The sequence below is a fragment of the Bombina bombina genome, chromosome 2 (assembly GCF_027579735.1).
Source record: "Bombina bombina isolate aBomBom1 chromosome 2, aBomBom1.pri, whole genome shotgun sequence".
NCBI lineage: Eukaryota > Metazoa > Chordata > Amphibia > Anura > Bombinatoridae > Bombina > Bombina bombina.
Genome location: NC_069500.1, coordinates 834,250,660 through 834,262,985, shown reverse-complemented (window position 1 = coordinate 834,262,985; position 12,326 = coordinate 834,250,660).

Genomic DNA, 12,326 nt, shown 5'->3' with positions numbered 1-12,326 from the left:
GGAGAGACTTTAAGGCGGGAAAACACTGGCAACTGCTCATTGGTTAAGGTTTAACAAGAGCCTCTCATAGTTTTATTTGTTAGTTACAGGGAATATTATGTTGTTGTACCGTCGTTAGAAAGAACTTACAGCTTTACGTATCATTGAAAAACCATGATATTTAAGACCCGTGCATAGTCTTTATGATGGTTTAGAGACTTGTCATTGTCCAGATAGGCGTTTAAAGAGAAGCTCTAGCGTTTAAATCACACCAGAAACTTTAGTAATCAACCCTTTTTCATTCTACCAATTTTTGTATTTTCATTAACTATAGAGAAACTCGACTAGATATATGCGAAAGGGTGATTTTTTGTGTTTTTTATCTTTCGTCCATCTCTCCATAATTTCAATATAAACAATACTAGAGTCGAATAAAATAATCTATGCTAATGCTCAGCAATTATTGAATTATGCATCATGATATAGCATTACACAGAATATACTTTTTACTATATGGTTTCTGGTGTGCAATCCAAAACGTTGTGCAGTTTGTAAAATAATATGTTTAGCTGAGGCAAAAGGTGATGCTGATTGCTGCGCCGTCATATACATAGTGCTATATGATATTAACCCCATCGCTACCGGGAGTTTCAGAGAAAAATTTATACAAAGTACTAGAGATTTTTTTTATATTTTTGCTATTGGTTTAAATAGAAATAGAAAAAAGTTACTAATCCACTCAATGTTAAAGATAGGAAAAAGTCAAATTTCTAAGTTGTCTGCTGCAATTTCTAAGAGGTCCGGGACAATTTCAAGCCTTGTATTTATGTGTGTGTGTGTATATATATATATATATATATATAATATATATATATATATATTATATATATATATATATATATATATATATATAAAATGTAACTGGTCAAAAACTACATCTTTGGAGGAATCTGTATAGTAAGTTATTTAATAACAGGAAAAAAATGTAAAATGCACACATACCAAATGACCGCAAGCAAAATGGCATATTAAAAACACAATAGGCTTTCACAAAAAAATAACTTTAAAATTACATGTTGAGAAAGTAAAAAGGGCTATGCAGGGCCGTCTTTAATATTGATTGGACCCTGGGCAAAAATTTTCTTGGGCCCCCCCTCCCCCACCCCATGCAATTTCGCTCTCCACCCCAACATCCCAAAAAACAACTAAATCCATTTTTTTTTTATTATTATTATTAGCCCAGCGGTGGATCATCCACTGGTGGGCTAATCATTTAAAAAAAATGAAATACATTGCAATATGTGAAACTGGACCTAAGCAGAACTAATAAGTAAATAAATATATAAATTCCTCCACTGTGGATTCATTTAATATTCTTTTGAATGTGATTCTGGTGTGAGGTTAGCTGGTTAAAGAGATTTAGGGCAGCCAACAGGAGCAAAGCAAGGTAAAGACTGAGGAGGAAGCATGGAGGTGCAGACAAATATAAGTTTACTGACTGGAACAGCAGAACTACTATGGGAAGCTGTAAAATCTGAGACAGAGAGACATTAAAAACTATAAAAATAAACCTTACATTAATGTGTGAAGTTTCAGCATGACGCTATACATCAGCCACACCAGCACATGTAGCTTCTTTGCTAGGAACAAGTTCCCTCTCACCCTGAACTAGACAATGCTGCATGGGGAGGGGCGTGTGTGCACTCACTTATTCTTCCCACTGACACCTTTCTACAAAGCACTATTCCCCTAAGAAACTTCAGTTAGTTGATCTTAGGGCCACAGCAGAAAGAGCAGGGCTAAGGGGACCAGTAGACATGATGCTGTCTGTCCAAGGCTGCATGGATACAGTGTGAGATGAGTCACACAGCCTCAAGACTGAAGAGAGCAGTGTATGCAGCTGCACAGATGCTCAAATCCTCATGTGTCTGCCGCTCCAGCTTTCTGCTGCATGCGCCTATAGTCAGCCCTACCCAGAAACAATCCCCACCACCAGAGCAGTTACCTGGTAACAGTGGTAACCCCAGTAGGACCTTTTCTGATGCAGTGGGAAGTGGCTGGATGCCGAGTTAGGGCTTTGCATTCAGTGCTGCACAGTGCAAATCTAAAACAGCACATGGCACTAGCTTGGCATGTCACATGACACCGGCACGGTCTGGCACAGTTTTTTAAAAAAAATATAAGCAGAGTACTTTTGACTGTGACAGTATTAGGACTGAATGTGTGTGTTCCCCATGTCACATCAGCAGTCTGGTATGAACCATTAAAAAAAAAAAAAATTTTTTTTTTTTTTATTTTTTTTTAGGACTCTTGGGCCCCTCAACAGAGACTGGGCCCAGGGCAGCTGCCCCTTTTGCCCTGTGTTAAAGACGGTCCTGGGGATATGTATAGCAGACAAAAATGTAAATATAGCTACCCTTTTAAATAAGGACTTTGAGGCATTTATAGCCTTGGAGGAACGGGAGGCTAACAGTTATGGGTAGGAAACTATATCAGAAATAGGACAAGTACAGATTACATATGATTTATACACAGATTTCAACTTTATATCCAGTTCAATCAAAAGGGAACTTTATCCCATAGTTAGAAAGTTTAGTAACAGAGGAAATTCTGTAAAAAGTTTCAAGTGGAAAAGTTGAAAAATAATTTTGACGTTGTGAGAGAGGCAGACAAGGGAAGGCGGTATAGTCATTCAAAATAGAGGAGACTATATCAATGCGTCAAATAGACTATTGTGAGATCTGGCAGTATATAGATACATTTGGTGGATACTGCCAAATATAGCAATATTCTAGATGAGAAGACATTTAAATTTCTTTGTAAGGGAATTAAAACCGCAGCAATCTTTTACCACCTCCCTAAAATTCACAAGAATAAGAAAAATCCCCAAGAAGACCAATTGTTTCTAGGATTAACTCATTAATGTCATCTTTCTCTGAATATGAAGATTATTTCTTACAACCCTTATTACCATTTTAAAATGATATATTAAAGATACTCCGGATACCATTACAAAATTATTTAGTGGTGTGAGGCATATATATGGGTAACCCTGGATGTGAGCGTGTTGGATACTATTTCCTCACACTCTTGGGATTTAAGCAGTTGAATACTGGCTAAATACGTTTACCTCGCTTTCTGACATACACCAAAATTTATTTCTGGAATAAATTTCTAGAGAAAAATTACTTCTTGTTTGAAAATGAATACTATTTACAGGCTAGCGGAACAGCAATGGGAACAAAATTTGCCCCAAAATACGCTAATCTATATATGGGTTTCTGAGAGGGTATATTTGGAATAATAATCTGCACAGTGAGAGCATAGTCACATGGACTCCTTTCATTGATGACATCATTTTTTTTTGTTTAAGTAATTTTTATTGAGGTTAAAGATACAACACAACATACATGTGATATGTAAAAAAAAATATATGAATACAGAGAGAAAAAAAAAATTAAAACATGCATATTGTTGAGAATATAAGATTGTATCTGCAGCGTCACAGAAGAATTTAAATATGTATAGAATAAACTTAACCTCACATTTTCTAATTTTTTCCCCCTAACTTTGAAATGTTCTGAAGATATATATAAAACTTATGGAAAAACATACCAGCTATCAAAAGGTGCTTCGCTAATATCCAATAAAAGATGTGAAGCATACACATTAAACTGAGGTTCCCTAAATATGAGAACGTACATAAAGATAAAAAAAAAATTAGAAAACATATAGGTTCCTCACAAGCTGAAACATCTTACTGCATAGTCTGAAGCATATGAAGGTCTAATAGAAAGTTAAATATTTTAAATGCAATAGGAAGTAGGGATAAATACAGTATTTTATGAGAGAAACCGCGCTGAACACTCTGGTCGCATTCCTGCATGCCAGAGTGTATCATATGGGGAAGAGGGAGGGGGCAGGAGACCAACCAGTGGCGTCACTAGGGGGGTGCGGGGGCTGCGGGCCGCACCTGGGTGACACCAAAAAAAATCATTTTTTAAAATTTTTTATTGAAATTCAAATAAATACAATTTTGAGATGCATAGATTATTTTATTAGAGGCTGGCATTTGTGAACATTAGTGGGACTGGGGAAATTGTAGACCCACAATTTTTTTGCCCCTTGAGCCAGTGCTGCAATTTCAACAAATTGTTTTCCCGGCTGCTTTTGCTTGTTTATACTTTGCTCCTCCCCTGCCCAATTTCACTATGAATGTTGTGGGTGTGCCGTGGGGCTTGCAAAGTTGCGCTGCTAGCCTAAACCTGCCTGCCTATCTGTGCTCACTGCTCAGTGACATGCGGCCCAGGGCTGTGCACTGACAGACTTGGAACAGAGTCAGAGAGCAGAATTTTCATAGTTTGCGCGCCTAAACCTTTTCTTCAGTGATTTATTTTAGAGTGCTCTGTTTATCTTTCATTTGATGTTCTGCTGAGCCAGGGAGCAGCTCTAGGCATGAGCTTTATAATTAATGCAGTGCAGTTTACATATTTTGTATGTGTGTGTCTGAGTTTTTGTGTGTCTCAGTGTTTTTGTGTGTGTGTCTGAGTGTGTTTCCGAGTGTTTGTCTGTGCATCTGAGTATGTTTTTAAGTGTGTCTGAGTGTTTTTAAGTGTGTCTGAGTGTTTTTAAGTGTGTCTGAGTGTTTGTATGTGTGTTTGCCTGTGTTTTTGTGTGTGTCTGCTTTCTGGGGGGGTGACACCATGACTTACCGCACCGGGTGACACCAACCCTAGTGACGCCACTGAGACCAACCACCCAACAACATAAAATGAGAAAGAAGTGAACCATTGTGGTGTCTGTTGACAAAAGGGGTGCTGTAGGCTTGGCTCAGTATATATGTTTGGATGACCTTTAGATAAACTGTGAGACCAGGACTGTTCCTAATGTGGCATATTATGTGAGAGGGTGGAGGCCAAAGACCATCCATCTATCAACACAAAAAGATAAAGATGTGAAGTTCCGTGGTACCTGTCAACAAAAGGGGACACTAAAGGCTCAGTACAACAGATATGTGAAAATTACCTTTAACTAAGTTGTGAGGCCACTACTATTCCTATAATGGCAAAAAACACTATAAAGTAGTTTAAATTGGTGCAAAGCCAGAATTAGAGTGCAGCAACACTGTACCAAAACATATAAGGATATATATACAGTAAGCTTCAACCTTCGATTAGCTAGCCCTTGCCAAGGATATAAATAACTAACAACAGATACTAATATAATTAACCATTAAGCGAGCCTATTAAAGTAAGTGATGTCCCCTATAATACCACTCAATGAGAGTGCTAAATGAACCTCTGGGATGGCAATGAAAGCAGTAAACTTGCTTCTTATAGATTCGGTTGTTTCTATGAAAATAGTTTTCAGCTAGTTTATACCAAAGACTGGTGTTGTGTCATTTGAATGTTAGTGAGTCCATTATCAGATATATTATCCATTACTCCTGCGGGCGTCTTTTTTTTAATAATAATTAGGGAAATAAGCCTTGACTTAACTGAGGAGTCACACTGCCTCGGCCGCTGACAGTGTGGTGACAAGCCTATAATGACATATGAGACTCAAGGGTTTTCTCAGCACCACCGCATTTAAACCCAGAATAATGGCAGAAGTTTAAATCATAAATTGTAAATTGGGTAACCCCTATTAACATCAATAAACATACTATCCTTGTTATATCTATGTCTACTAGTATCAGGATCTTTTATAAAACCTAGCAGCTGGCAAGGGGCAATAGTTATTATGAACAAAACTGACTATAGAGCCAAAGTCCTCTCCCAACTAACAGACCCCAAAACATACCTCAAATTAACTTTTAATCCTACACTCAAATTTAGGAATGAACTGAGGGATCTATTAGATACAGCTTGTGAGAAAGGCCTAATGAAATCTACCCAGGCACAACATTACCTGGTAGAATATCCCACTGTCCCAGCCTTTCGCAAAGTACCCAAAATTCACAAAACCTTAACAAAACCACCAGGGATCATAGTAAGATCTCTACCGGGCTATATCAGAGACAGCACACACCTAATCAATAGAATAGAAAATCTAAAATGGCGAAAAACTACAAATGGCTGACCATAGATGTCGCCTCCCTCTATTCGAGTATCCCCCATGATGAGGGACTCAAAGTACTAAAATACATGCTTGAAAGATTCACAGATTTTCCCAATAGCTTCATACACTTTTTGTTAGAGGTAACACAGTTTCTTCTTACACATAATTTCTTTGTATTTGAGGGAACCTATTACCTCCAGAGATGTGGCACGGCCATGGGGGCGAAGTTTGCCCCCTCATATGCGAACTTGTATATGGGTTACTTTGAAGCCTGCCACATCTTTGGAGGTAATTGTCACCTTAAAAAGAACATCATCACATATGGCAGGTATATCGATGATTTGATCCTAATCTATGATGACCAGGAAAATACAACCATTCCAGGCTACATCCAATACTTGAACAAAAACAATCTCAATTTAAATTTCACATACAAAGCATATGACAAAGAGATGGAATATCTGGATCTACATCTGTATTATGATGAGGATAACAATATTCTCATCTCAAACTATAGTAAACCCCTAGCGAGAAACACTATTCTCAGAGCAGATTCCTGCCACGCACCTCACATGTGTAAGGGCATACCCAAAGGACAGTTTCTCAGATTACGCAGAAACTGTTCCACATTACAAACGTATTACAGAGAAGCTAACATTTTAATAAACAAATTAATAGAAAGAGGCTACCACAAGTCATCACTTAAGATTATCATGACGAAGGTAGCTAAAATGGACAGACAAACATTAATGAACAACATAGAGAGGAACACACAAAAAAGGCGCAAATTGAACACATCCCATGTCACTCAACCAAATGCCAACACGACGGAACACAATAAATGATGAAGATCCAATATATTTTACCACAAAATATAGTGGCCAATTTTACCAAATTTGTAGAATCATTAAAAAGTACCTACCAGTTCTCAATGGAGATACAATTCTCAAACATAAGATGGACAATATAGTCAAATTCACCGCTAAGAAGGCCACTAATATAGGTGATATAGTAAAGAAAAAATTTAACAAGAAAATTGACCCCCGCACCAATTGGCTTACTCCTTCAGCAGGCTTCTTTCGGTGCGGACACATCCGTTGTAAAAGCTGCGACTACACTAATCCCAGCTCAACTTTCACCTCAACACAAACAGGAGACACATATCACATTAAAAATAGGATCAATTGTACTTCTACGTTCATCATTTACTTGATCACATGTAAAGAATGTGGCTTCCAATATGTAGGTATCACCACTCGCCCCTTTAAAAGATAGGGTAAGGAGAACATCTAACATCAATAGAAGATAGCACACCAAAAACACCAGTAGCAAGACATTTCCCCACACCATACCAATCTCATCAGAATTTTTTCCTTGCAAGGAATAGAACACATAAGTAAAGATCCACAAGGAGGAGATAGGATTAAAACACTTCAAAAGAGAGAAGTCTACTGGATTTTCACTTTGGCAACAAGAACACCCACAGGGATAAATAGAAGATACGATGTAAACCTATTTATAGAATAAAAAAATTAGCAAATTCAATATAGAGCACTAAATAAGACTTTTCAAAACCTAAGCTGAACATTAACTTAGACTTAAAAACAAAATCAATTGAATATAATAACAACACCAATTAAGCATACGATATGTCCCCCTTATGTTCATAACATTCATATTAGTCTGAAAATTGAGAATTAGAAATATAACCTTTCGATCTAGATTTGTACAATAGCCTTGCTCTGAAGCCTAGTACTTTACACCATCATGTAAATTAGTGAAGGAACATCTATTACTGTCATTCACAAATTGTCCTCTCATCTCATACCCCTCTCTCTATTACAAAATACCAGAACACACAGGAATGCACAAAGAAGCATAAATCTACATAAGTGGGAAAGTTGTAACTTATATAATATTAATTACATCTACAAAAAGTCATTGTGCATAATCCTCTAGTACTTTCTGCATATTACAAAACCATCTGAGAAAAGAGACATAATTAAACAAAATATTTATTTTAGAATGCTTAAATACTCAGGAACATTGGAGTTTTTATACCTAGACAAATAAGCATACAAATCTGTGTCATTTTAAGACAATTCTAATCTTTATTAATGTCTATATTTTTGCTAATGTTTATATTTTTGTTAATATATATATTTTTATATACTATGTCTATTTCAGATTGTATTCACTAAAAAAGAGAAAAAATACCTTTACTAAAGTAAAAAAACTCTTTATGTGCCAGAAAATGTCATCCCAGAAAAATAGTACTTTTGGCTGCCACAACTGAGCTTAATTGTCCCACCTGTCACCTGGACCAACCCACTTTTCCAATAGGCTGAAAAAGCCTACTTAAGCTCACCTGTGGCACCCAGGAAACTATATCTGAAGAAGCGCATGAGACATGCGCGACACATGTTAGCTAGTTCAAACTACCTTTGTTAATATTACTTAACAGAAGAATAAACCTATTGCACTGGCTACCTGTCTGGATTTGCTCCCTTTTTTCCCCCTTTTCCCCAAGTCTATATATACAGTAAGCTTCAACCTTCGATTAGCTAGCCCTTGCCAAGGATATAAATAACTAACAACAGATACTAATATAATTAACCATTAAGCGAGCCTATTAAAGTAAGTGATGTCCCCTATAATACCACTCAATGAGAGTGCTAAATGAACCTCTGGGATGGCAATGTAAGCAGTAAACTTGCTTCTTATAGATTCGGTTGTTTCTATGAAAATAGTTTTCAGCTAGTTTATACCAAAGACTAGTGTTGTGTCATTTGAATGTTAGTGAGTCCATTATCAGATATATTATCCATTACTCCTGTGGGCGTCTTTTTTTTAATAATAATTAGGGAAATAAGCCTTGACTTAACTGAGGAGTCACACGGCCTCGGCCGCTGACAGTGTGGTGACAAGCCTATAATGACATATGAGACTCAAGGGTTTTCTCAGCACCACTGCATTTAAACCCAGAATAATGGCAGAAGTTTAAATCATAAATTGTAAATTGGGTAACCCCTATTAACATCAATAAACATACTATCCTTGTTATATCTATGTCTACTAGTATCAGGATCTTTTATATAACCTAGCAGCTGGCAAGGGGCAGAAATCGTTTAACCAATTACTATTTCAGCAATACTATTCAGAGACTATATACTTATTGCTAATAAACCATACAAAGAACATAAAACACAATGCAAACAAATTTAACTGGTAATGGCAGAGCAAAGCTAATAGTAATTCAGAAATCCTGGCAAACTTTCAGTGCTTGTGATGAAAAGCATAATAAGTCCTGCAATCAGCTTAAAATGATTAAGTCCCATGAAAATAGTAGAGAAAACATCAGGTCTGCATTTATCGTAGCAACAGTCTTGTAGGACTAGCAGAGTCACTTAAGCAGGGAAGTGTTTAACCCACTTCGTTTATCAAATTATATACCTCACGGTAAGGGTCCCAGTTCTGGTTGTGAGACGTCTGGTTAATAGCGCTACAAGTAAGAGCACACCTCCAGGGTCCTAATTGAGATTTCCTTTGTGGCATTTTAGTGTGTTCCATGAGGATGAAAGTCTCCAGAATTTCCTCGCAATAATAGCAGACTGAGACCAGGATTGTAGAGCAAACCTCAGCATAGGTGTTTCTAGATCTTGAAATTGAGTGGAGGGATTCCCCCCAGCAGTAGATGTATTAAAACTACCCAACTGATCCTCAAAGTGTAAACTTGGTGACTGTAGGCAAGAAGGGAGTTTTTGAACAACTGTATGTCCTTTATCAAATGTTAATAAAGTGAACTTCGAGTTGTCAACCATACCTTCTATCTCCTGTACATTACAGACTGCTAAGTGCTCCACCGATGTACTGATCCCACTATGTGTCAAATCTCTCTGTGCCTGCACCGTCAGGAGTGGTGTCTGCCAGGGCCCTTTAACATCGCCACCTCCACCATGCACGCCAGTAGGGATATACTCCACAGATAATCGCAAATAAGGATGAACAGCTGCTTGCAAGGTCTCAGTTAGGGCAACATAATGTTCACGCAGGAGATTCCCAATCTCCATAAAAATGTATTCCACCATCATAATACATTAGCTTAGTTCCAATGTAATGGATAAATGCATACAGCACTATAAGGTGATGGGTGATTATGCTGAGCTCTAGGACTATAATATGGTAAGAGCGGAATAAAATGAAGGTTAAATAATAAGTTGCGCAGGGGGTGGAGTTAACCGTCAAGCTGAAGAGACGTGCTTGAGAGGAGCTCTCTCTTACTTTTACATTTTAAATATACATAAGTAGTTCTTTTTATCTATATAGTGACTCTATTCTTTAGTCATTACTCTTAGAACATATGCTGGAGGTATTTGAGTGATTTGTACATCTGAGCGAAGTGAAATCTGTATGCTGTGGGCGCTCTCAAACGGCACCGGTCTGACTGAGGGGAACTGCTTCACAACATCCTCCTATTGACCCGACTAGCTGCCTGACACCTGCGGTCGGACTCCGGTCTGGTCACCTACTGACCTTTTGATTACACATCACTGCTGCCCAGAGGGTCGGGGCTCCGCTCCGGAGCAGCAGCCTATTACCCGCATGCAGGTCTGTTGAGTAGTGACAGAGCAGACCCCTAGCCTTAAGAACACCCCTTGGCTTCTACCTCTATGCCTTAGAGCAGAGCTTTCCAAACTTTTCATGTTGGTGACACACTTTTTAGACCTACATCATTTTGCGACACAATAATTCAGTTGTACTGGCAAACAGGAGGTTAAACTAACTTGTTTTAAGAGATACGGACACATACATAAATTATATAATAACAAAATGTATTTACAAGTAACAGTATAAGTATGTGCAAGAATAAAAAAAAAAAGGTTTAGTAACACCAATAGCTGCTTACTATTTTAATGGGATGTATGAGGTTGATGGGATGAACACAATTTCTGAATATTTGGTGGAATATTAGATAAAGAAACTCGCACTTTATCATCAAGCATTTTTAAGCTTCCACTTCCTATCCATATATCAAGAGCAGGAGCAGCAATGCATTACTGGGAGCTAGCTGCAAAAAAAAAACTCACTGACTTCAGCTCAGCGTTTAAGCTGCTGCCCTCAGAGCTCGGTGAGTCCGATTGACTACTGCCCGTGCTGCAAACACACTGCTCTCCCACTCACTGACTACACATGCAGTCACGAGCCAATTAAGGAGACTACACGTGCAGTCAGGAGCCAATGTGCCGCCAATGGGAAAAGTTTCAGTTCCCACTGAGCTGCGCCAATAGGTTAAGATAATCTGTGTCCCCCTAGGTATCAATCACGTGTCAACCATGTGATATGCATAGCACGCAGGTGGAAAGTCAGAAACCAAAAAAAAAAAATTAAAAACAATTTGTGCTGAAGCAGGGACACACCTACACACTGCTGCCAACACACTAGTGTGTCCCGACACATAGTTTGGAAAGCACTGCCTTAGAGGCACCTTACCCCTGCTCCCAGCTAGATTCCGGACGGAGCACATGTGGGCCTATGGCGGAGTTTAGCGCTGCTTACTCTTTGGCGCGAACTCGCCATCTTGAGGCCTGACCTTCTCCAAGACCTGCCAATCTCAAGCGGAGTAAACTGAAGCGGCCTTCAAACCAACAGACATCAAGAAGGGTAAGAACCTGTCTTTATGGATTACACTGTACTGGTTTTACCCAACGGATCACATACTGGGGGAAAAACAGAAAGTTAAAACTAAAGAGGAAAGCAAGATACGCTACTTAATAATCAGCTTTACTTTGCAAGTTACTCCCAAGCTCCCATGAACTGATCAGTTTAATTAAACACCCATATCTTATACCGGAATATTAATTTTTGGGATTAAAACTGCTGTGTGTGGATTTAGCATACTTCCCATGCTTTGGATAAGAGATTAGCTGGAGCTGAGGAATCACTATACTTTCTTTTCTAATAATCACTTTGAAAGTCCCTTAATTCTAGGCTGGGGATAGGAGAAGAGTTTTTTTTTCTCTATGATATTTACTGCAATAAGAAACGAAAATTGTGATTCTGTTGGTTATTTGTGCTGACTGTATTCATGAGGAAATCACCTTCATTATACATAGCTGGTGCTGTAGTTAAGGAAGTGTTTCTGGCTGCATGGACTGCAGAATATAAATACTACTACACCTGCTTTTAACCTGAAATAACCAAGATATCTGCTTAATGTATGAGAATACTGAACACCTAGGCTGATTGAGGCATAGATCTTGGAAAGTCATTGCTACTCTCCCTAACAG